Source organism: Aedes aegypti, chromosome 1, assembly GCF_002204515.2.
Source record: "Aedes aegypti strain LVP_AGWG chromosome 1, AaegL5.0 Primary Assembly, whole genome shotgun sequence".
Lineage (NCBI taxonomy): Eukaryota > Metazoa > Arthropoda > Insecta > Diptera > Culicidae > Aedes > Aedes aegypti.
In genome coordinates this window covers 58,173,684-58,199,908 of record NC_035107.1, presented here as the reverse complement: position 1 = coordinate 58,199,908, position 26,225 = coordinate 58,173,684, and the positions used below count along the sequence as shown (strand labels likewise).

At 37.5% G+C, this 26,225-nt stretch overlaps 1 protein-coding gene across 2 annotated transcripts in view; it reads left to right on the top strand.

Moving 5' to 3' along the window:
- The first annotated feature begins 1,330 nt into the window (after positions 1-1,330).
- LOC110681295 overlaps positions 1,331-26,225 on the top strand; it is a 532,644-nt gene continuing 507,749 nt past the window's right edge. For both annotated transcript variants that reach the window (XM_021857080.1, XM_021857129.1), the window contains exon 1: positions 1,331-2,463. The gene's annotated coding sequence lies outside the window, so the exon portion shown is untranslated. The remainder of the gene's footprint in view (positions 2,464-26,225) is intronic.

Sequence of the window (26,225 nt, the reverse complement as noted above, 5' to 3'; positions counted from 1 at the left end):
TACCGTAATTGTTGAAAGTATTATTGAATAATGCCAATAGTTTGGCAATTATTCAAAAAATAAAACCTGGATAAATTTTTGGACGGATCCTTGGTGTAATTTGTAGAACTGAAAATAAAAGTAGGTTGAAACTTAAAATAACTTGAAAAAAATACATTAACATGTTGGAATAGACGATAAATTTTCAAAAATCATAGGAATAATAACAAAAAGTAAATTGAACGGTATTTCTTGAACACCATCTTCTTCTTCTTTTCTGGCGTTACGTCCGCACAGGGACAGAGCCTGCTTCTCAGCTTAGTGTTCTTATGAGCACTTCCACAGTTATTAACTGATAGCTTACTATGCCACCATCTGTTAGAAAAATTCAAAATTTTTCAGAGAAAGCCCTTTAAACATCCCTGATGGATTTTATAAATCAATCTCCATAGATATTTTTGGAAGGAGTATCCTAACTATCAGGGGGCTTTCCTTAGCCAAGTGGTTAGAGTCCGCGGGTACAAAGCAAAGCCATGCTGAAGGGTTCGATTCCCGGTCGGTTCAGGATTGCCACTTGGCGATTTGTGGCGGCCATGTTTTTACACTAGTCGCTGAGTCTAACTTGAACGTCTGTCTGCGGTAATAGGCTTGTGGCCAGTCAAACAAAGGTGGCATGGAAAGCAGGAAACAGTACTACAATGAACACTTGAATGGCCCCTAAGACGCCAGTTACAAAAAGTCAAGGCGGAGGTAATACGACTAAATCAACAAAGTGAAAAATGAAAGTAAACCAGAGTATGTTGTAGTTTCCACTCAAACTCAAGAACAATGTGGTAACTGGCAAAGTTGAAATTGATATGCCAAATTCGAGCAACAACATAAAAGAAGAATGCTATTAAAACGTCAACCGCACACGGTTGTGCATTTTTACTCCACGAACCACCTGCTCTCGACCTTAACAAGATTCCAGTGCATCCGGTAAAGAAATCCCTCAGGATGGAGATCTTTCTTATCCAGAAACTACTGGGGGTACAAATGATTCAAAGTGAAGTTAGTAGATACAGAGAACGTCAAGAATTTTCCCTAACAACCCACAACTCTTGTCTCTTTATCGTTGTCCTTCCTACATAAATACAAACCACATGCACTTTTGCAGCGCGTAGCCACGTTAGCGAAGAATTCACAGAAAAGTTGCATTCCAAACACAAACATTCCTCAGGTTGCAACGATTTGCCGCCACTGAGATTCGGGCCCCACTCGGAGCTTTTCATGATTGCGAACGCATGCGTATACTGCAAGAGATTTTCCCGAACGCATGGCTCCCGAACATGGAAAGCTTCCTCCTGTTTGGCCTGATAAAACTAAGCTCCCTTTCGGGCTTCGCCTTCAGTTCATCGGCGGAGTTTCTCGGAAGCGGAAATCGAATCCCGGAATTCGAAGTGTGGAGTGCAATTGGCGCCGCGCGCGTTTATGAGTGTGTTTTTTTCTCTCAATTGCTGCTTGACTTTGCCTAGAAGTTTTGTTCTTCTTCCTGGAAAGTGCACGCAGGGTGATAGGGAGATCATGTAGATATAGATATCTATACATCGATCGGTGTTTTTCTGTGTGATGGAGACCTGGGTGGTCCAGGGGGAGGAGGCGGTTAGTGTATTTGCACATATGTGCGTGTTTCGCTGATATTTGTTATCAGAGAGAGAGAAAAAACGTGAAAAATAGTGTCTATACCCGAACATTTGAAAGGTTCGCGGGGAGTGGTGGAAAGAGTAGTTGGAACCGCGGGGGTTCAATCAACTGTTTCGAGCTAGGAGTTTCGTCCGTGCTCGCACTCTAATTGACCACGGGCAAGCTGCTGCAGCCTGTTGCTTTGACACACGTCCCCTGAGGTTAGGCAACATCGGCGACGGACGGTGACCTAAATTTAGGCCAAAAGGTTACGCGAAATCATCCAAGTGCTCCGGGCGAGAGGTCGCCCCCCCTATGTGCTGTGTGGCAGGGTTCAGCAGTGCCTACTAAGAACATCGCAAAGGACGGTACCACGCAGTAGCCTACTACGTATTTTTGTTATCCTGCTATCAGTGCGGGGCGTTCGCGATGCAGCATGTGCAAGGCAAATGAAATGTGCTGGTGAAAAATGTGAAACCATTATTAGTTATTGAAGCAAATTTGTTCGGAAGAGGCGCTCTATACGATTGTGTGTTGTCCATGTTCCATGTAGTGTCGTCGTTTGCCGAGCAGTTCAAAAAGGATTACAACTAATCGCATTTGATGGGGCCACCGCCAACAACATCATCGCGGCAATCGTTCCAGCGCCAGCGGTGCTTCGTCGTGGCATGCTGAGACCGGAATAACCACGTGGACAGTGTGTAGAAGACTACCTATATTGGTGACACATGCCGAATAGCGGAAGACGGTAATGGAAAAAGGATTGGAAAGTGAATTTCTGCGAGTGGACCTTTAGCAGTCTCTGAAGATAACAACAACAACGTAAGTGGCTTTTCTTTACATTTCGTTTCTTTCTTCATTGGAATTTATGCAGGCGCTGATTGCGGAACAGTGGGAATGGACGACCGTTTCCTATGCGTAGACAATGTCGTGCTGTTATGAAATTTAATGCGTACAATGGATGATAGTGATGATCGTTTTCCCCTATACCTACCTTTATATTCTGGTGGAACTTTAAAATCCAGTAGGAGAATTCGATATTCGATATTTCATTTTTCATTTGCATAACACCAATATTTTGACAGAACTGTAGAGCGTTATTGGTGTGTTTAAAATGCTTCAAATTTATGACATTTAAACTTTCAGTTAAGGCTAAGTAGCCCGTCATTCGTTTTAGCAGCCATTTTGAATTTTCATCTCGCAATTTCAAAGTGATAAAACTCAGTCAACAAAAGGAATATTGATTCAGAAAAGTATCACTACTTGCGCTTACATGCAGAAAGTATACTGATACTTTTCAGCTATGTCAGTGCAAAACCAAGTGATTTTCTTAATTTCGCAATCGTGAAACGAATCAGCCGCAACCATTGATGCCCAGTACAAATTTCAATAACGGCCTACTTCGCCTTAAAGTGCGATGAAATTCATAAGCATACATCTTGAGCAGTTCTTGTAGATTTGTAAACAATTTACAATTTATTTCATACTACCTTAAATATCTATGGAATATCTGCTTCGAAATATGTATATTATGATATTTCTATATCATGGTATCGCTATGCTGATTCAATAATCGTATCAAATCAAATATTGACATTTTTCTGTATCGAAAAGTCTGATTTGAAAAACGTAAGTTTGGTTACGAATCGGCCATTGCGACGAACATCTTTAGATACTGAGAAGTGTGAACTTAACTTTTTTTTACGTATTCGAACCCTCTGTGCAGCATCTCAATAAAGAGTATCAAAACAATATATTTGAGTAATGTGCCTTTCAATTCCGTTCTAATTGCTTTCTTTCAATTATTTTTATTATTATTATGCTTTACTAAAGACACTTTACCACATATCTGAGAGGCATTCGTGTCTGCTTATCTCAATACATACGCATATTTCGACCCAAGTAACTTTTAAGCAATTACAATTGCCTCTATCCAGCATTATACATATTTGGCAGTAGTGCAAGACATTAAATGCTAATAAAACGTATATCTGCTCATAGTACTGGCCCGAAGCAAGTTTTGGCGAAATAACGTGTTCTTTTAATACTACACCTTCATGAACTTTTTTTTTTTTTGGTTTTTGAGTTCAACCAAAAGTTTATAGAAGAATATGTATAAAAACTCCTCATCTTCCTCAAACCTGGAATTCTCAGGGAATTTTGGTAACACTCAGGGAAATCATTTTGAAGCAGTAGTACATGATATAATAGGGTAGCATATATCGTTATTTTAACACAAAATCTTTCCAATAAAAAATTTTTTGGCTGCGCCGCTATCACCACGCTAGTTGACATGTTTAGAAAAGGAAGCAGAACTTAAGATTGCCAAGTTGGCAAAAGCAAGTACAGTTCCATTTGAGCGTTATTCATAATGTTTTGAACATAGTTGAAAACATTTCTTTTCTTATTATACAAAAATAATAAACGTTGTAAAAAAGAGCAAAAAATGCAATAGTTTCAAAAAAATAATACATTTTCAAGATAATCAGTTTTTTAGAGTCTTGGTCACTATTTTAATGCAAGTCTCTATTTTTGGCCACATCAATATGGTAGCTAAAGTCACTTTTTTAATCTGCTTGCATTGAATCCTAGTGCAAAATTCTAGAGACTATTCCACAAGTTCTTAATTATATTTTTCTCAGACCGCGAGGAATACTGCAGGAATTCTGGTAATTTCTCTAGTAATTTCTTCGGAAATGCTACCAGCGATGGAGGCTCAGAAGAATTCCTATAGATTTTGGTCCAGAAAATCCGAGAGCACTCCAACGCTTCAAAGGCTTATTACAGAGTTTAAAAAAAACTGCAGTAATTTTCTCAGAGATTACCCTAAAAAGAAATCTTATCCCAGGATTTCCTCCAGATTTTTTTCCACTGATTCCTTCACCGATTTCTCCAGTTGTTATTTCAAGATGGTTTTCCCATAGATCCTATAGAACACAAACGTTCATTCCAGAGTTTTAGAAAAAAATCGTTTTTACATTTTTCCAAGAAATCATACAATAATTGGTTCGCCGATTTTTCATTTATTCCAGACATTTTCTGAAAAATTCTTTTTCAAAACTCATCCACGATTACTGTCAGCAATTGCTCCAAAAATTGTTCAGGGATTGTTCGATGAAATCTATAAAAAAATCCAAGAATTACTTGAATTTAACCTGGGGTCCCCCATTAAGCTCCTCTAGAACTTTCGCACGGCATTTCTCTAGTATTTCATTAAAATATTATTGCTGCGGTTCATACATTTATCTAATAATTTTTCAAATAAAATGTTCAAATCTCCATGGATTCTTCAAAATTTGATTCAAGGTCCACGTGGTTCCACACCAGTTATTACTACACCAATCATTACAGTTATTGCTCCGACCATCGAGTGTGTCCAATGCGCTAAATCAGTTCATTTTCGCTGCAAAAATCTACAAGGAAACGCCGTTCTAAAAGCCAAGAAGCGACCTTTTTACTGCTCCGTTGAATGTGCTGACATGTTTGCGCGTAGTGCCCGAGAGCAGAACGGTTATGATCAAATTATCGACGAGATCAAATTGCTCGCACAATCCGTCCAAGAATCGAAGCAAGAATCCACGCACCTACGACTAGCCTTCGAACAATCTGCCAACAAAATTGATACTTTGGTGAAGACGACTAAAGCAATCGAGGAGTCGCAAGATTTTCTTTCAAAGCAGTTCGATGTGCTACAGAAGGATTTGGAACTTGGAAGCTAATTCATTTCGTGGGTCAACCCACCGAGTGGTAATAAGAGACGAACTAACATCATTTGGAAGAACGCTATACCAACAAGCTAAAGAATTGCAGTCGCCGATGGGGTTCAAGTAGGGGGGCTGGGGGCAAGAAGGACACCTTAAGATATATAGGATCAAATCATGGTTGATAAGCACAATTTTTGAAGATTGTTTCAGTGTAGGGGCAAGCTCAGCTCTTGTTCTAAATGATGTTATCGATAGATTTCAAAAATATAAGAAACACATGATGATTTGAGATTTTTGAAAATGTCCAATGATACACGGGGCAAGAGTGCCACTCGTATGGGGCAAGAAGACCACCAGAGCAAAATGCAACAAATTTTGTATATTATTATTTCCCCGCCTAAAGGATAAATTGTAGAGCAAGTAAAGATAAAAACTGAGGGATAAAAGTTGACTTATAGTTAAAAAGTAATTTTACGAAATTAATTTAGTTTTCATCTTATTTGACTATAAAAATTATAGTAAAAATTTTCCGAAACTATTTTGAATGCCCAAGATGGTTTATTTTGATTTTATTCAGTAGGAAACATTGATTGAATGCAATATAAAACAAGAAAAATAAAAGTTCATTTGATTTTATATGAGAAAATTGCGGTGTCCCTCTTGCCCCATAAGACATACTGTTATTATATATGTAAAATTTAATGTCGAAAGGACTTTTTCGATAAAAATTCCTCACAGCTATATTAAACAATTGAAAATCATCAATACTGTGCGGAAAAATCAATATGTTTTGTATTTATTGGGAGTCAAACCTTGTTTTCCAGTCTTACATTCTTATAATATTTCGCATATTTTGCGTTGGTGAGTTAAAGACATTTTTCTATTTTTTTGTACTAAACATTTTTAACTGTAATATTTACACAACCCTCAATTAGTACTCAATTTATACTTATCCTGCGTTAAACATCAAAAAATTGATTTGAACTACGTGAAATTAGAGGTGGCAGTCTTGCCCCGGGTGTCCTTCTTGCCCCATGCCCCCCTACGTCTTCTTCTTCTTTCTGGCGTTACGTCCCAGCTGGGACAAAGCCTGCTTCTCAGATTAGTGTTCTTATGAGCACTTCCACAGTTATTAACTGAGAGCTTTCTTTGCCGATTGACCATTTTTGCATCTGTATATCGTGTGGCAGGTACGAAGATACTCTATGCCCTGGGAATCGAGGAAATTTCCATTACGAAAAGATCCTAGACCAGCGGGATTCGAACCCACGGCCCTCAGCATGGTCATGCTGAATAGCTGCGCGTTTACCGCTACGGCTATCTGGGCCCCTACGTGTGGCCGGCAGGAACGGAAAGATTCTCATCAAATGCCAGGACGGTGGGAAACATAACATTTAAGTATACATGTGTTTTTGGCCTAAAATTAAGCGTTTGGTACTAAAATTGGGGCAGAGCCTTAGAACCCCATTATGGCAAGTCTTTTTTTTTGTAAAATTTTATATTGTCGTTTAGATATTATTTACAGTGTTGTGAAATATAAAACTATCCAAGCCTAAATTATTTTCAGGTGTTTCTATTACATAGCTAAAGTAATTTCCTAGGGATTTGATGATATATTCTCTACTATTGCGGCTAACGTTATGAAGGACAGGATATATGAAGTCTTCAGGTTCTAGCCTACGCAAGCTAGGTTCACATCTCAAAATAAGACTTCGCTGGTATCGCCAAATATCCCTAACTCGTTGACACCGGAAAAGCTTATGCACAACAGATTTTGGTTCTCCTGGACAAATTTCACAAACTTCATCGTCTACAGCACCTCGTTGAAAGAGCAATTCTCTATGTTTGATCTTATTGTTCATTATTGTGTACCAGTTTGCACGCTGAGAGGAATTTAACGTTTTGCAATGAAGAATTTTGAAAATTGCTTTCCAATTTCGTTGATTTGCTGAGACAAATCCTGGATCCGGTTTCTGTGCAAGCAAATGATGGTAAATGCCTTGAGAGGACGGGTTGTCCTTAAGTTGATCCGGTAGACTTGGCAACTCTTCTCTTAATCGAATGATATGGTTGAACATGGGAGGAATCGGGTCGTTTGGGTTATCCAGAAAACTGCTCAAAAACGGAAGCTGGTGAATCAAACTAATCAAACGATTAAGAAGTAAGGCTTTCGATTTAGTTTCCGGGCAGTGGAGTTTTAATCCTCCTCGATTTTTTGGGAAGAATCAGATTGCAGAAAGCTATCCGTTGAAGCGTTTGACCGTGCCAGACAAATTTCCCGATTTCTGCTCTAATTTGATTGATGAATCCTTTAGTGAGTGGAATGTTAGACGCCATGTACCATATTTTGGAATTAATGTAGGTGTTAAGCAAAATAATTTTCTGAATCAAGTTTAGCTTTCTTGGGTGATGCAACCATAGCCGTGTTCGCAACCCATTCAATACTGCTTGCCAATTCAGTTTTTGGGCTTGTTTGATGTTGTCACCATAGCGCACTCCAAGAATGTTGACAAAGTTTTGACAAAGATGTTAGCTACTTCGACAAGTATTTCTTCATTATCAAAAAACATGGAAATATCATCTGCATAGGCATTGATTACTGCAGTCGGGAAACGATGCACGATACGATCTAGTAACGGTTGCAAATATAGTACAAATAAATGCATTGAGAGCGGATCCCCTTGCCTCACTGATCGATCAATTTTAAATTCCTGGGTTAGATGTCCATTGATCAGGATTTTAGAGAACGATTGACTCCAAATTGTAGCGAGAAGATTTACAAACTGCAGATTGAAGTTCATTCGAAGCATAGTTTCTCTCAAGAACCGATGATTCACTCTATCAAAGGCATGATCGAGATCAAAAGAAACCAGAAGTGCATTTCGGCGAGCATGTTTCAGTTGAGCAATTTTATCAGAGATACGGCATGTTGCTTCGAAAATAGTTCTCCTTCCATTTGAACATTTCTGATGATCTGTCAGTACGAATGAAAGCAAATTATTCATCCTTTGTTTGAGCACTCTTGCTAAAACTTTATAATCGTAGTTCAGAAGAGATATTGGACGATAACCTTTTATGCTTCTGTCTCTTCCTTTCTTCTTAACTAGAACTATGATTTCATCGAAGAATTGCTTCATCACATTTCCATGCAAAGCGTCGTTGATCACATTTGTGAATTCAAGCGCTATGATGCGCCAAGCTTTCAAGAAGAATTCTTTTGGAAGCCCATCTACGCCTGGAGACTTTCTTGATAAGCTACATTTGATTGCAGCAAAAACTTCATCTTGTGTTGCTGCATGCATAAGATTGGAGTAATTGTTTTCAGGAATAATTTTGGTCGGCAAGAAAACTTCAGACTCTTCATTTTCTGCTAAAGAGTACAATGATTCGAAGTACGTTTTGATCGTGTTCTTTATTTGAGCTTGATCACGGATTTCGCTTCCGTTTTCTGTTTCAAGCATGGTAATTGTACTTTTAGTTCTCTTTCCTTGGATTTGAGCTACGTGAAAAAGTGTTGTCGATTCGCCAGATAGAAACGTTTCGTTGATTTTTCTGAATTGCGTAGAAAAGTGTCGTTGATGACTAAACATTTGAGCTTTAATATGGTTTATCCTAGCTAGTTGATCTGGATTACCGAAATAGTTATCGTAGGCTTCTTTCAGTAAACTCCGATATAATTCCATTGCGTCTCTGAAGTCACGGTGTACGATCGACGTTTTCGATTTTAGAAATGAGACTAACTTCGGTTTGGTGAATGAAACCCACCATTCTAACCAGGAACGAAAGTTTCTTCTAGAACGCACCCAGTATGCCCATTTCCTAGACAGCTTGTTCAAAACTTCAATGTCTTCCAAAATGTGTGGTTGTAGGCGCCAAATTCCACGTCCAGCCGGAGTACCAAAGTTAGGAAGAACCATCCGTATTACAAAAGCCTTATGATCCGAAAACGCAGTAACTGAGAAGTGGGCAGTACGCAGTTGAGGCTTCACAACGTTTGAAATAAGTATGCGATCAAGTCGTGATGCCGTGTTTGTTCGAATGAAGGAAAATTCCACCCTGTTTCCATTCAGTACTTCCCAAGAATCTGCTAATTGTGCTGCGTTCATCAACCGTTTACACATCGGACTAATACTGCTGCTACCTGTCGCATCTTTAGGATTAACTACCGCATTGAAGTCCCCATCTAGCACTACCAATTTGGTGGCATGATGAAGGTAATGTGCAACTGATGAATTGAAAAATTCCTCTCTCGCGTTCCTTAACAAAGCACCAGAGGGAGCATAGATGTTGATGAAAGTGACTGATCCTATCCTTAATGAGATTATGCGATTGTCTAAACTCTTTTCTATATTATGTACGTTGTACAGATCTCTAACCGCCACAGCAGTACCACGTTATGCAGCATCAACATTGAATATTATTGTGTACCCTGGCATTTGTATCTCTTCGCTTTGCACTTCTTGCAGAAAAATAACATCCAGTTCTAAAGAACGAATGAATGATTTCAGTGCATCAACTTTTGTTTTGTTTGAGATGTTGCAGATTTAATTGTAGCAATCTTATAGCTTAACAAATCCATCGAAATAAATTTACATAGTCGTACCTGGCGGAGCCTTACATAAACCTTGTGTGCGTTCCATGTCTCTGATCCTCAATGTGACGTGGACAAAGCAGACACAATGAAGCGAAGTGCTTGTCAAACGATCAGCTGTTCGTGTGACGTCAGTTACGATGGATTTTGGTTGATGTTTTGAAAGCACAATTAGTTTCCCTATGAACTAATCTACGATGACGTCACGCTGCAACTTCCAGCGGGAAGAAAACCTTTACTGCGGGCCGTGTTTACAAAAAATGAACGAATTCGTTGTACATTCATCCACTTCGTGTTCATTCGGTGAACATTCGTTGTCCGGATGTTGGTCCGGATGTCATTTAATGTAAACATTGCCCGCATTTAGAGCAGAAAAGAAAAAAAAGTAGAGGATAAAAGAAGACCGTGGATAAGTCCATTCGCTCACCTGTGAACCGTGAATGAACTGAGTCGACATCGATCATCCTGTGGCGATTCAATAATTCGGTGAATGAAACAGTTTTTTGCGATGGTCCGTGGTCCGAGATCAATGTGTAGTTCGTCAGTGTATGCATCTTAGTTGCCGGAGTGAAGTGAACCCACAAGGTGCGTAGTACGTGGAAAGCTTTCGGGTCTGAAAGAAGTGTTCGGTTTTCTAGAGCGGCAGTAACTGGAATTGCTTCGGTAGGACATATACTTTGGCTTACCTCATAAAGGGAAAAGCCCACGATGCGGTAGGTGGTGTTATTCACGATGGCATGGATAGAAGTGCTGGTACATACTGATTGCTTCCAAAGGTTGTGCGTTTTCTCATCAATTGAAACGTTGTGATGAGTTTGTTGAATAGTATGCAGGATGTGCAGGGTTGATAACGAATGTCAGTGTAGTTTTGTGAAAAGAGATACAAATTGCTTTAAAACGACGGCAGCATCTGTGGCTTCGGCAGTACATATACTAGGGCTTACCTGTGAAAAGGAGTAGCCCTCGCTGGAGTGAAGAATGTTTACGTTGGGTGAGTGCCGTGCATTATTGTACTCCATATCATAGCCACGTATTTTATTGTGTTTTGCTGATAATAACGTCCGGCACGGTTCGAAGATGAATGATGTTGAAGAGAATGAAAGTGGAATTAGCTTGAGACGAGTGATAGCATCTTGACTAGCTTCGGCGTGACATACACCAGTTCTAAAGCTTACCGTGAAGAGGAAGTGTTATTGGTCCTACTTCTGCTCTTGAGTTTAACTTCTAAGAAGGGGGCGTCGGTTGATATAACAGATTTCGGAGAACGATGTCTTTTGAGGGCGATGATACTTGCCGGTGCTTCTTCGCCATCATCTGAGATGACGAAATCCGTGGTCTGGGGTGGGGAATCAGCACACGCATTGTTCTTGCTTGGTCCGGCGACCTGGGAGTTTTCCGATGACAGACGCGTCGCTGAAGAGGGTCTGCTAGTTGGTTTCCCAGCCGTCGCCATAATGCGATCAGTAATTGCAGCTACCAGATTGTTGTGAGATCTGGTATTCTCTTCGGTTTCGTTTGATGTTTCCATAGCAATAGATGTGTTTGGTGACGTTGAAGATGGCGGATTTGTTGTAGATGCTGACGATGGTGGTAACATTCCCTGTACCACTTGTGCAGCCGTTTGCCGGCTATTGATGTCGAGGCCCATCTCTTTGCGGACCTCATCGCATGTACGACCAATATGCAGAGGCCGGACGCAATAACGGCAGGTGCGAACCTGGTTGCGGTAAGCGATGAAGGCAGTGTATGTTCCGATCGATAAGTACGATGGAATCGGTTTGTGTATCCTCATCCGTACTAGTCTTACGCCAGTGCCCGAGCAGGAACAAATAACTCCCCAATAGCTTATGCATACCATATTTTGGTATCATACCAAAATTAGGTATTGTTCAGTTATCAATACCTCATTTTGGTATTACAATGGTATTTGAAAAGAATGTTTAAAACAATTAAAAATACTTCATTTTGGTATTCGACAGGTATTGAGGACTGCTGGAGGTATTGAACTAGTATTGAAAAAGTTCATTTTTATATGAAAATCCATGAAGTATTATTTAGGTATTACAATACCTGATCTAGTTATCAGCTTGGTATTTGTAGAATATGCAGAAGGTATTATTTGAGGTATTTTACCTCTTATGCAGGGCTCATTCATACCTCATTCAGGTTGTAAGTATTGGAAATTATCTGGTATGGAATACCTCAATTTGGTATTCAGTAGTTATTTTCTTCTGCTCGGGTGGGTAGGCCAGGCCAAAAGTCTTTCCACAGTTCATCTTGTGTGGAAAGAACTTCACCGTAGGGTGCTAGGTGCTTAACTATGCTCTCGGTAGAGATATATGACGGCATATCAGCTACCTTAACCTCAATAGCATTGTCGTGTGGTACTAGCGGGATAGCATACTGATTATCGTTGAGCTCAACGGTATGCTTCAGGCTATGTTCTGCTACTAATTCCTCCACATAAGCCTGCGATTTGACCTCGATAATGACTCGCGCTTTACTCATGCTTGGTTAGATACAGTTTACCCTAGACATATCTAGGTTGATTTTTTTTGCTGATTAGCTCGTGAACTTTTTCCAGCTTGGGGCGGGTGGGCATGGCACTGAAGTCTAGGTAGAGGGAATCCTTGCGGTGGTCATTCATCTTGACGATGGTTTGGTCCACTCCACAGGGCGGGCAGAATTCGGCAACGCGCCGACACGCGACGGTATATTAAGAACAATAGCAATTGTTTTCACTTATCGGTAAGCTCAAAACACGTCTACATGATGCGAAAACGAAATGTCAACTGAGTCTTGAAGGTCGCGTAATTTCCGTATGTTCCTTGATAACTGCCATTTCGAAAACGCTGCTCGTCCTGTATTTGTAAAATATAGCTCCAAAGCAAACAATGTCACTAAACCGCATCCGAATCTGATTAACGTTTAGATTCATGTCTCACATGAGTTCTGCAAATGGTATGAGTATGCTGAAATATCCCAAAAACTGATCAATGTTACCCCGGATTACGATACATTTTGGAATCGCATCATATGATTCAAAATATTCATTTATGTAATTAATAAATCCGGAATCATGTGCGAATTGTATGCAAATAAACTAAAAAAAAATACAAAAAAAAACAAAATATTAGAACATGTTTAGAACAAAATCCCATGTTGACTTCACGAGAAACGAGAAGATTGAGATAGATTCAAAAACTATTTGGATAAACAAGCAAAGTGCTATCCTGTTGCTTAAAATCATAACATTTTTCTAATTTCACTTTTCCAACTGTAACGAAAGCTTTCTTAACGTAGATCCGAATGCAATTTATATATTTTCAGATCAACTAATAGGACTTAATTATATATATATATTTTTTCTAATGACTCGAGTGATCTTTCGTTCACGCTGCAGGGCTGGTAGAGTTCAAGTGCCTTGGAAACAGTAACTTTAGAGACCTCTAACTTGAAAAAAGAGACCAGACGTAAAAGAGACCGAAAATAGATCAAACAATGGACAGAAAAACAAAATAAAACCTCAAAGGAACCAGAAGATAAGAGTTTGATTTTCCATCATAGAATTCGGTCATACATTTCTCTTTGTCTGTAATTCCTAGTGACATTACTGCTTGTATTATTGTATGTATTTCTTCATGATTTTCTCTAGGAATTTCGTGAAAATTAAAGTATTTTCCCAAAGATTCAGAGATTAACCCGAAGATGTCTCCAGGAGTTCATTAAGTGATTACTTCCTGTGGAATTCCTCCAAGAATTTTCCTAAGGAATTCCTCCAAGAATTTTGTTTCAGATATCCCAATAATATAAGCTGGATTTTACCAAGCATAATCAAATAGGGGCCCAGATAGCCGTAGCGGTAAACGTGCAGCTATTCAGCAAGACCAAACTAAGGGTCGTGGGTTAGAATCCCACCAGTCGAGGATCTTTTCGGGTTGGAAATTTTCTCGACTTCCTAGGACATAGAGTATTCGTACCTGCCACACGATATACACATGCAAAAATGGTCATTGGCATAGAAAGCTCTCAGTTAATAACTGTGGAGCTGAGAAGCTGGCTCTGTCCCAGTGGGGACGTAATGCCAGAAAGAAGAAGAAGAATTAATAAATTGTCTAAGAGATTTTATCAGAAATTTCTCCAAATATTCTTTTAGATAATTTTTAAGGAAGTCCTTCAGAATTTAATTTGGTGTTTCTTCCATCGATGTTGAAAATACTGGAGGTAGTATCGTTGGAGTGCTGAAGTATTTCCTGGAGAAAATGCTCTAAGAATTATTTGAAAAATCGCTAGAAGTATTTATGGGAGAATTGATGGAGGATTCTCTAGATCAGGGGTAATTTCAAATTAAATTACATTACAGACCTAAACTGTGGCAATAAGGCATCTAAATGAAACTACATGTCAAAAATTTTTGAAAAAGGCATCAAATCATTGATTTGAAGTTTAGAAATTTTCCAAATTTGTATTTTAGCTATAAGAACTGAGCGAGATTCTGAAGCGAAATATTTCTTTTTAAGCCCTTAGGGGTCGTTGGAGCAGTTTGGCCAATGGGGTGGAATGAGCACCCCTTGAAAACTGCATAAATTCTTGAAGTTTCATCTGAAATAACATGCAACCCCAAAGCTTATGAGGAAATGAAGCAATAGGCATGTTATAAGTAAGTGTTCAAAACTCAAAGAAAAATAAATAAATGATGTTCGAAAAAACTGCCCATATTGCCCCGAATGGCTCTTTTAAATTTCATCATTTCAGAATGATGAAGTTTGACTGTTAGAATGTTCTTAAAAAATTATGTTTTCTTGCATGGAGTGTTTATAAATACTAATAACTTTCAAGTGTAGTAACAGCATAATTGAAGTTTTAGATTATATGAGATTATTTTGCAATCAAAAATGGGGTGCTCATATCACTCCATCAGTAAAAAATCGACTCGAAAAATGACAAATTTTGAAAAATCAATCATTCATCCGTGAACTTTATAAGACAAAGGAACTTCGTGGACTTCGTGGCCGTGCGGTTAGTGTCGTCAGGCAGTTGATCGTATTGTGTCATGAGGTGTGGGTTCGATTCCCGCTGCAGCCATTGAAACTTTTCGTCAGGAATGTTTCTCGGCTGTGCCACTGGAGCATGCTTGTCCGTTGCCTAATGTTAAGTTACAGTCTGTGCAGCTAAATGGCTGAAGACGGTGTCCGTGTCTTTGAATCATGCGGATCTAGTGTATTCATCTAAAAATTGTTGAAAATCATGCAAACATTCGATAAATTAATAATATTTTCAGCACTTTTATCGACTTTTCCTTAGAGTGGCCAAACTGCCCCACTTTCCCCTATTAATGTGTTTGAGTATAATAACCACAAATTTCATAATTTTGATAAAACTCGTGAATGTTCCTAATTTTGTATCACGGTGTCAAAATTTAGCTTATTTTTTATTATTGTTATCGGAGATTTTGATTTGAATTTGATTACGTCAACTTTTAGGGTTGTTTTCTAAAATTTTCGTAAAATTTTTCCTTGAGATATGTGAGACGAAATTCTCGCAGAACCTTTTGAATAGTCGCGTTAACGTCTTTGAATCCTTCTCTGGAGCCTTTTGCATCAGGATTCGCTCAAAATAAGGAAAAAAAAACTTTAGAGACTTTTTTGATTGAAACAGAGACCTTCCATTGAAAATATAGACTTTGTTTTAAATAGAGACCACGTCTCTAGAAAGAAAAAAACTTGCTATCAGTTCTACACCGTTTTTTTTTCAATTAAAACTGTTAAGTGAATCAGCCTGGATGCTCAACAGCTTAAATATCAAAACATGACTACAAAAGGCATAATTTGAATTAGGGTACCAATAAGAAGGGAATCATCAAATGAATTTTGTTGTTGACAAATATGCCCCAAAAACAACCTGGAAACATGTAAAATCTACAAAGATATATGAAATATTTAAGAAACCATTAGTTTAAAATTGGTTCACGTTCATAAAGTATTTTAAGCATGCTTTTAATAGTTTGATTTCCGCTAATGAAAACCTTACAAAAATATCTAATCTATTCTAAAGAATCAACATGTTTTCTGGGAAAAGGGCACCCACAACACAAATGTACCAACCCCCCCCCTTGGTAAATCCGGCCCTGATCCCAACATTTTATTCACAAAAGGATATTCCTGTTCCAAAACATACAAAACGTCATAAGAAATCCCGTTTGGCTTTTGCCCAAAAATATTAATTACAGAATCCAATGTTCATATGTTGTCTTTAAGGACAACAAACAGATAAGCCTGGATGGTTCAGACCTGGGAGGGAGAAACCAATACAAAATTTCTGTACGTCATAGTGAGCCGAGATTCCGCTGTCACGAACTGTCACTGTGAGCCCAGATCTCAAACATTGGACTAACATGGAAAAAGCGCGTAACTGAATAAAAAACATTTTCGAATTTCATCAAAAGTGACAAAAATTGAATGAAAATCAATTCATACACAAAATGTAAGTAATGTCACGTGAGCACCTTCCAACTGATTGAATATATAGCATTGAAAAACGCATCGTTTTAATTTTTCCAATGAAAATTATTATTTATTGCATAGAAAACTGTGGCCCTTTTTCCATGTTTGTCAGGAAAGATCGAAAGTACACAACAAAAGAAAACTAGCGGTTTTCCCCAAGCCTGCCTTGATTGTTGTTGGCAAGCTGAAGTTATCTTGCAGTTCAAACAAACGTTTTTCTATATTTCGTGTGTAGTATCGGAGCCTCCCTCCCAGGTTCAGACGGATTAAGTAGCCGATAAATAAGATAGAACACGTAAAAAGTCAACCAAAGGAGAAGGAAAACTTTGGAAAAGCTTCTGTAAAGATCTGTGTTGGATTCAGCTTGGTAGAAAAAACTTCGATTAGTTTCATTCGCACAAAAAAACTCGGAATTGTATTACCAATTCCTTATAATCAATCTCATATCATTTGCTGAAGAAGTTATGTGTGAAAAATTTGAGCAAGACAATGCCTTCTGCCATGCCTAAAAAAAACAAACAGTCCCTCGAAGAGTGAAATATTTTTGTATTGAAGTGGTTTGCCTACAGCTTGGATGTGAACCCCCTAGAAGCTGTTGGGAACTATTTTATAACAATGCTTTAAAATATGAGAAGGCTTACGACACTTAATTTGTATTTTGTAATATTTATTGCAATGTATTGAGCAACAGTGCACATTGGTCCACGGAACGAAATTAAGTGGAATAAATTAATAACTTGAAAAATATAAGAGATAGAGTTTTGGTGTCTTCTGAACATTTGTTTGTCTGATCATGGCGCGTTATACGCAAAAGTGTCCTAAGCGCCAAATTTCATAGCTTTCGAAATTCGCTCTCAAACTTTTTTATTTCAAAAGATAGCGCGACAAAATGTTCTACAATATTGAGGATTATAGAAAATATGAAAACTTCGTAGAACATCATTTTTTTCTATATCTGATAGTTTTAGAGATATAGGTAACTTTAGAACTTTATGGTCAAAAATCGGGTTTTACCTCAATACTAACGTAAATATCAATTTTTCAGGCCTACTATGTTCTGAAGAGTTTTAGATATGAGCAAAATACACATTTTCTCTGAATACGTCATGCCTCTAAAATTTTCATATGAAAAGATATAAGCGTTTTTGTAGTTTTTTCATCCACTTTTCCAAGCGAAACATTTCAAAATGGCGCAAGTGAAATCAAAAACTTTTCCCGTTACTTGAATAAGCATATCTTAAAGTGCATTTTAAGAAAATTTGGTGATAGTATATTTTGATTTTCTCTAATAAATGTGTTTTGAATTATCCCTTAATTTTACTTAGAAAACAGATTTTTCAACTTCTTGAGATTCTTATTCAATTACAGTCGAACATTTTTCAATACATAAATAAATACTGAATCATTCTTGGGATGAACAAGTAGTTTAGTATTGGTATTTTTTTTCATATCGGTAATAATTACAGAAATATTTGTTTTTTGCTATAAAATACCGTCAATGGAAGGAAAACTCGATGAATTTAAACAAATTCAAAAGAAGTCCTGCCAATATAAGCTGAAGCTTTCACTAGATTGAACAATGCAAATTCAGTTGCATTCCCTTTTTTTAAGTTTGTATAAGTGTTTTTTTGAACTAGACAATACTTAACTATGTCAATTATATGCACTCGGCCTCCGTATGAATATAACATTGGAAAATAAAACTTTGATCAAAATCTCAAAAATATTAAAAACTACTTATTTTCGATACCTTTTCAAGTTTATATATAACCTTTACTAATCCCTCATTTAAGGTGATTATAGAACGAAGTCACACCTCAAATTTTCAAGAGCACAAGACTTGAGAGCCAAACAGCACTCCACGTTGGTCACCACCAGCAAGAAAGTAATTTGATTGATTATCAACGCGAACTGTTGTCAGATTCTCCTGTCTTGTGCACTTGAAAATTCGAAGTTTGGCTTTTAATAAGTAGCATTTAATTCCACTAGAGTTTGTATCCTTTGACAGATACGCGTATTTCGACCTCAACTGCCGTCTTCAGTGTCGTGTACTAGACTCGACTAGTCTAATTAAATGGAATACTACTAAATTCGGCTTTTTATCTATTTAACTAAACAGCTCGAAGATTTATTATCATTTTAATATTAACTTTCGAATATGACTGATACAAGCAAATAATGATAGATTTTGAATATTTTTGAGCTTATATAATTAAAAAGTGAAATAAAAATTTTAAAACTCACATTTTATTTTCTTTACCAATAAATAATTTTTAAAACGTGACATCATAAGTGTTGTTTAGGTGCACGTTTGCGAATTTAAGTGCGGGATAATGACGTTTAGTGTATAAACTGTATTTATCCAACATTAAAGGAAGCAGTTTTATTTATGGTTCCACTCATATGTATTAGAGAAGTGGGAGATGATCAAAATAGCAATTTATATTCTAGTACATACAATTTCACACCATTCAGCCAAAAAAGTTTAAGACTGACGATGTTGATTGAAATCACGATGGTTCAAGTAGAATATTTTTTAACTTGAAATTTATAGGCAGCGGCACGATACTTACAAATCAGTAATTTATTGATAAATGATCGTGATTGTACAAATTATTGTGTACTTCCCCGTCGTACGGTGGACGGTCACACAATTTGCAGGGTGTAGAAAAGTGTGACATAATTACACGTCCGCATCAGATCATTCCGATTCATTCGCTGCACTTGTTACATTACATTACAAGGAATAAGTGCACCGAATACACCATAAGGATTAGATGACACACACGGTATGGGACGATTCAAATATGACGTCCATCGTTTTTCGGGATTTCCGGACCCCCCTCCGTCCGCTGTCACGCTTTTTTCAATACCTTATGCATGCACTGTTACACTCTCATAGATCCCCTCCATCTCCCCAATTGATGGACGTCATTTTTGGATGACCCTTATGCTATCACACTTTTAAGGAGCGTGCATATGCAATATGCATAATTTGGACCGCATTTGTGGCGTTACCATGAAACTTAGTGTAAACAGAATTCTATAATGAAAAGTCAAGGTAATTCAAAGGCCGAACTTTTCTGTAAAGTTAAATTATTATCGATATTTATAAAAAGTTGGCATGATCAACATCTACAATATTCTTGTTTGCGCCTAAAATAATTCAATTTTTATGAATATATTATAAAATATTCTACTGTAATTGCATAAGTTTCACCAGACGTCAGAAAAAATCTGTTTTCTATGTAAAATTGAGGAATAATTCAAAACGCATTTATTAGAGAAAATCAAAATGTACTATCACCGAAGTTTCTTAAAATACACTTGAAGATATGCTTATTCAAGTAACGGGAAAAGTTTTTGATTCCACTTGCGCCATTTTGAAATGTTACGCTTGGAAAAGTGGGTTAAAAAACTGCAAAAACGCTTATATCTTTTCATATGAAAATTTTAGAGGTATGACTTCTTCAGAAAAAATGTGTATTTTGCTCATATCTAAAACTCTTCAGAACATAGTAGGCTTGAAAAATTGATATTTTCGTTAGTATTGAGGAAAAACCGATTTTTGACCAAAAAGTTCTAAAGTGACCTATATCTCTAAAACTATCAGATATAGAAAAAAAATGATGTTCTACGAAGTTTTCATATTTTCTATAATCCTCAATATTGTAGAACATTTTGTTGCGCTATCTTTTGAAATAAAAAAGTTTGAGAGCGAATTTCGAAAGCTATGAAATTTGGCGCTCAGGACACTTTTGCATATAACGCGCCATGACCAGACAAACAAATGTTCAGAAGACACCAAAACTCTATCTCTTATATTTTTCAAGTTATTAATTTATTCCACTTAATTTCGTTCCGTGGACCAATGTGCACTGTTGCTCAATACATTGCATTAAATATTACAAAATACAATTTTCATCGTGAAAAACTGCTCTCCTGCATCGATTGAATACAGTCATAAGTATTGTCCTCCTTTATGGAGGTAAACTGCCAACACGAAAAAGAAAGGATTATCGTCATTTTTACAAGAAGCACGTTCCAAACAATCCATTAACAGCATTCGTCGAGTTCGATTGTTTTCATATCGCATTGCGCACTTGCATTTTATGGTTGCATATTTTTCCCGCCAACTGCCATCACTTCAGCAGAAAAAAACATTCAATAGAGCGGCGCCTACTACTCCTACTTGGATCGACGGTGGAATCGACTGCTACGTGCCCAAGTCGAACTTTTCCAATTGCATCGGTCGGTGCAAATCTTCAACAAGCTGACTAGCAAGATCTGTTGACTTTTCCTCAGATACATCGGTATATGGGTGCTTAGGTCGCCTCGAGAAACGTTTAGGTTTGCATTTTTCCACGTTTTGCTGCAACTTTTAGCGGCGGAATTTGAATTTTTGCTCCGTGGAACAATATCCTTGTTTGGGTAATAAACATGTTTTCGGAGCAATTCTGAGGGTGTTATTTATAGAAGAATGGCATGAAATGTGGAACTCCGTTTCAGGAAGTGTTTTAAAGGCGTTAGAATTTTCAAGCAAGTGACCCATAAGTGAATTCACATTTTTTACATGAAAACAATTTCTCTGGGCAACGGCCCAGTAGGATAACTACAAATAACAATTATTATTCACTGTTCTGTAAGATGATTTCTCAGCAATCCAATACACTTCTCTCCACAAGTAAGTCAGATGACCGAGCAAATATTATGACGGTACGGAAATTTTGTGGCTATTTAGAGCCCCCCATTCGAATAAATAGCCAAGCCAGTCAGGTCACGTTAACGTCTGCAGATCCACCATCAAGTCGATTCAATTTATTTGTACAACGCAAACGGACACTGCTGATGAAAGCTGTTGCCCTTCGGGCTATAGAGTCACATTCGATGCCGAAGGCATTGCCATGTTATGTTGGATGCTGTACCTACCTTCGCATTTTGGTGCTCTATGGTGGTCGAGGATATTTTCTCGTCTCTCATGGTTCATAGAGTGCATCGTTACGAATGTCTTTTAAAGCTCTCTGTGAATGTGATTATAGAACACTAGCCAAAGGAGCAGGCTCAGTTATCAGTTGGTACGTAATTGCCTTAGAAGCAGAAGAAGAACCTTTCCCATAACCGCTAAAGTGCGTTTATATTCGCAGCCAAAATCACGCATTACGGTTGCGGTCGCTAGCTCGTGTTCCTTCGTCCGACTGTTTGTCCGTCCGTCGTGGAATATCCCATTAAGGATCCGTTTACCGACGGTCGACCCAAAGATGCGTCCCCTGGGAAACAGTCGCTGGCAATTTATGTCGGAATAATTCTCTAGATGAAGAGCGCCAGTATTAGGTATGCTGAGTTGAGAGTGAACCTGGTACCGCACGCTGCGCGATATCTTTCAACAGAGCTAAGGGAAACATCTCAACGCTCCAAACTGAATGCATAGACAAACAGACGTAACACTGACGAAATTTCCATCGATTACGCTTTCGACGAGAATTTCAAATTTTCTAGGTTTTGTAACTCACAACCAGAGGCGTGAGCATCGTTTTCATTTCTGGTTGACGTTTTGCACTGGCGCCTTCTTCAGGCCTTGCTGCACATAATCGTAATTCGTGCAAATTATCCACCAGATGATGATTGTGTGAAGTGAGCTATGGATTTTGAAGCAAATTGTTCTAAGTGTATCTGTTTGTCTGTGCTGGACCCAACTATGAACCGTCCATAAATCGCAATCAAAGAGCAACAGAGGAGCTTGTACCCTACCAGGCTGCACGAGCAGTGGGAATTATACCCACTGAGTTGGATAATATGACCTTATGGTAAAGGTGATTTGAACGAGCCAACGCAACGTAACGAAACCGGTATGAATAGGGATGCAGCTGAGAATGCGAGGTATTCGCTTCGATTGTAATAATATCCTTAATTTGAGCTTAGTGTTTTGGAAATGAAACATGTTTTAGCGGTACACATTTCTAGGCATATTGTTGTAGCTTTCTTTATACGAGCGGTTCCACGCCAAATCGGTAAACGATGAAACTCGACTACCTTGGATTCAAATGGAATTTTGCACATAGTTTCGATATAATAGAATAAGTTTTTTCCATTGGTGGAGAGACCATTTAAAATCAAGAGTAACTTCTGATAAGGGCTTAAGTATTTTTAGCATCACCATTTAAAAAAAATGTACCTCGGAAACCGTTTGTTATAGAGAAAAAGTGTCTGAGGAGGGATGGTAGACAATCAAATAGGCTTTGTAAAAAAAAATATACACTAAAAAAAAAAACTTTTATTTTCATGAAAAAATCGAAATTAAACCTTAAAACACAAATTGCACAAAATAGGTATCTTCGATTTTTTCAAATTTTTTCTGTAAAATTTCAATGTAAAACCAGATGTTTTAAGCATAGTTTCAACATGGTGCAATCTAAAATAAAAAAGTTTTTCTAAGAGCAACTTTTGGTGCATTTCTGAAAATTCAATTTCTGGCCGTAGAAAAGACGTTTTGATGCTGTAATATGATTCTTCACCTGAAAAAAATTCAAAATGCTAATAACAATGATCTTCCTGAAACTAGCCGTTTTCAAGATATTTAGGATTCAATTATATTGATATCATAAAACTTAAGAAAATACGCCCGTTTCATAAGTTACTCCAGATGTTCCACCAACAATGTTACGTTTATCTCTTTCCACATTAATATCCCATGTTTTAAGGGCAGTTTCAACATGGTGCAATTTAAAATAAAAAAGTTTTTCTAAGGGCAACTTTTGGTGTATTTCTGAAAATTCAATTTCTGGTTATAGAAAAGGCGTTTTGATGCTGCAATATGATTTTTTACCCAAAAACAATTCAAAATTCTAAAATCAATGATCTTCCTATAAGTTACCGCTTCAAGATATTTGGGATTGAATTATATAAATATCATAAAACTTAAGAAAATACGCTTGTTTCTTGCATTATTCCAGATGCTCCATCAACAATGTTACGTTAATCTCTTCCCAGATTATTGGGTATTTTGTTCACCACTGGACTGCGCAGTCAGTTTTCATAAGTGCGAGAATGTAAATAAAAGTGCGATCCTGCATCAAATCTTGTTGGTGTCTTCAGCGCACTTATTCTACGATTTATAATGAATGAGTGCGCTGAAGACATCAACAAGATTGGATGCAGAATCGCACTTTTATTTTCCTTCACTCACTTATAAAAACTAACTGCGGAGTCCAGTGGTGAATGTGCCCCGAACACTTACACAAATAAACGAATTGTTGAGAAGTAACAATAACAATATGTAACAATATTATTAGCCGCCACCAACCCCTCCAAAATGATCCATCAAACAAACCAAGACAAATACGGAGGCAATGAAAACAATAGTTGATCAAGCGCTCGGGGCACATTCTCTGTTTCGCTCGAAACACTAGCGGGTACATAGCGATACATACATACTTCAACGAATTCTTTGTTCTTTTAGTGCTTGAACTAGATTTTTATATGCGTTTCCTATCTAGGTGTCGTGACCGTACGTCACATCTCGACCACAATCTACACAAGAATGCCCAGAGCCTGATTGTTCCCTGCCTTTTATAGCGGATTCTATCGAACTTTTCTATCTACCCGCTCTCAATTTTCTCTTACTCGAAGTACCTCCCATTTTGCTTACCCGTACAAGCGTATACCTGGCCATGCTGGCAAATCATGACCGTACAAATTTACAAATATTCCCTACACTAGGTACCTAGTTATAGCATATAGAAGCGATTAACAGTTAAACAGATAAACAGTTAACGTTCAATATTAGAGAAAAATGGATCTCACAAAAGTGTACAAGTGCTGTAGACCGTTCCCGAAGAGTAACAAAAAATGTTCATCATCGAAACGTTTTTTAACCGATTCAAAATGGAAATTTATCCAGTGTTACGTCTGTTTGTCTGTGGTAATACTTAAATTAATTCTCAACAATATTCCAACAATCATCCTGTATCTTTCGAACAGTTCATCCAACCGTCTAAATGTCAAAGAAAAAGTAGATGGGATATTAATGTGGGAAGAGATTAACGTAACATTGTTGATGGAGCATCTGGAATAATGTAAGAAACGGGCGTATTTTTTTAAGTTTTATGATATTAATATAATTCAATCCCAAATATCTTGAAGCGGTAACTTATAGGAAGATCATTGATTTTAGAATTTTGAATTGTTTTTGGATGAAAAATCATATTGCAGCATCAAAACGCCTTTTCTATAACCAGAAATTGAATTTTCAGAAATACACCAAAAGTTGCCCTTAGAAAAACTTTTTTATTTTAAATTGCACCCTGTTGAAACTGCCCTTAAAACATGGGATATTAATGTGGAAAGAGATAAACGTAACATTGTTGGTGGAGCATCTGGAGTAACTTATGAAACGGGCGTATTTTCTTAAGTTTTATGATATTAATATAATTGAATCCTAAATATCTTGAAAACGGCTAGTTTCAGGAAGATCATTGTTATTAGCATTTTGAATTTTTTTGGGTGAAGAATCATATTACAGCATCAAAACGTCTTTTCTACGGCCAAAAATTGAATTTTCAGAAATGCACCAAAAGTTGCTCTTAGAAAAACTTTTTTATTTTAGATTGCACCCTGTTGAAACTGTGCTTAAAACATTTACATTGAAACTTTACAGAACAAATTTGAAAAAAAAAATCGAACATACCTATTTTGTGCAATTTGTGTTTCAAGGTGTAATTTCGATTTTTTCATGCAAATAAAAGTTTTTTTTTTCAGTGTATATTTTTTCACAAAGCCTATTTGATTGTCTACCATCCCTCCTCAGACACTATTTCTCTATAACAAACGGTTTCCGAGGAACAATTTTTTTTAAATGGTGGTGCCAAAAATACATACGCCCTTATCAGAAGTTACTCTCGATTCTAAACGATACCCAATTATATGAGATAATTTTCGTCTCATATACTTAATACATCTGCGCAGTTTCATCCAAATCGGAATGGTACATGTCAGATATCAGCATTTAATGGACGATTTCGAGTGGAACCGCTCATACGGCTTCATGCTGAGTAAATGCGCTGTACATTCGAACGAATACTTTTATGTGATCCTTTTATTAACAAATCAGGCGAATCTTATGCATACCGATCATTGCTTTGTCTCGACTGTTATAGGCCAAATAGCTGTATAGCATCTTCGGAAGGCGCTTTTTCAAAGATTTCACCAGTGTTGAATAATGTTTATACAACTTCACTGCATTATTGATTAAATATTATTTTCAAGTTGTTTTACAGCTTTCTGAACTCACATACGTTTCCAAATGTTACACAATTAGAGTACCCGTTCACCGCTTGGGATTGAACTCACGATCTCTGCATCCACAAGCCTCGAAGCTGTCCTTGCTGCCACCACAGTATACAACGAAAGCGAAGAAAAAACACCGTTTTCTTCTACATCGAAAACGGTTCACATAATATTGTATAATGCTGTTATAAGATGTTACAGTCTGTAAAAGGTGTGAAAAGTCAAACGCCATATTTACATCCAACAGGCCGTGTAGATGCGCCACAAGTTGTTGTTTGTTCGCTGTATGTTCGCTGTATAACAAACGACAAAGCGCTCCATAATTGTATATCATCCAGCATAACAAATAATGTTTTATAGAAGCAGCCGTATGAATTATGAAGACTTTTATTCCACAACATTAGGTTGCTACTGTTTAAGGTATTGAGTTTCAGCTTAGTAAAAGCAGCAAAAAGATGAAATATAGTTAGCTAAGATTTGTAGCTGCAAAATGTTTGCGTTGAG